The sequence below is a fragment of the Oncorhynchus gorbuscha genome, linkage group LG03 (assembly GCF_021184085.1).
Source record: "Oncorhynchus gorbuscha isolate QuinsamMale2020 ecotype Even-year linkage group LG03, OgorEven_v1.0, whole genome shotgun sequence".
NCBI classification, from domain to species: domain Eukaryota; kingdom Metazoa; phylum Chordata; class Actinopteri; order Salmoniformes; family Salmonidae; genus Oncorhynchus; species Oncorhynchus gorbuscha.
In genome coordinates this window covers 7,393,538-7,394,317 of record NC_060175.1, presented here as the reverse complement: position 1 = coordinate 7,394,317, position 780 = coordinate 7,393,538, and positions in this window count along the sequence as shown.

The window sequence follows — 780 nt, the reverse complement described above, 5'->3', positions numbered from 1 at the left end:
GGGTTGTACCGTGTCGGAGATCTTTGTGGGCTATACTCGGCCTTGTCTCAGGATGGTAAGTTGGTGGTTGAAGATTTCCTCTAGTGGTGTGGGGGCTGTGCTTTGGCAAAGTGGGTGGGGTTATATCCTTCCTGTTTGGCCCTGTCCGGGGTGTCCCGGATGGGGCCACAGTGTCTCCTGACCCCTCCTGTCTCAGCCTCCAGTATTTATGCTGCAGTAGTTTATGTGTCGGGGGCTAGGGTCAGTTTGTTTATCTGGAGTACTTCTCCTGTCCTATTCGGTGTCCTGTGTAAATCTAAGTGTGCGTTCTCTAATTCTCTCCTTCTCTCTTTCTTTCTCTCTCTCTCGGAGGACCTGAGCCCTAGAACCATGCCCCAGGACTACCTGACATGATGACTCCTTGCTGTCCCCAGTCCACCTGGCCATGCTGCTGCTCCAGTTTCAACTGGCCTGGGCCCTAGGACCATGTCCCAGGACTACCTGACATGAGGACTCCCTTGCTGTCCCCAGTCCACCTGGCCATGCTCCTGCTCCAGTTTCAACTGTTCTGCCTTACTATTATTCAACCATGCTGGTCATTTATGAACATTTGAACATCTTGGCCACGTTCTGTTATAATCTCCACCTGGCACAGCCAGAAGAGGACTGGCCACCCCACATATGCTCTCTCTAATTCTCTCTTTCTTTCTCTCTCTCGGAGGACCTGAGCCCTAGGACCGTGCCCCAGGACTACCTGACATGATGGCTCCTTGCTGTCCCCAGTCCATCTGACTGTGCTGC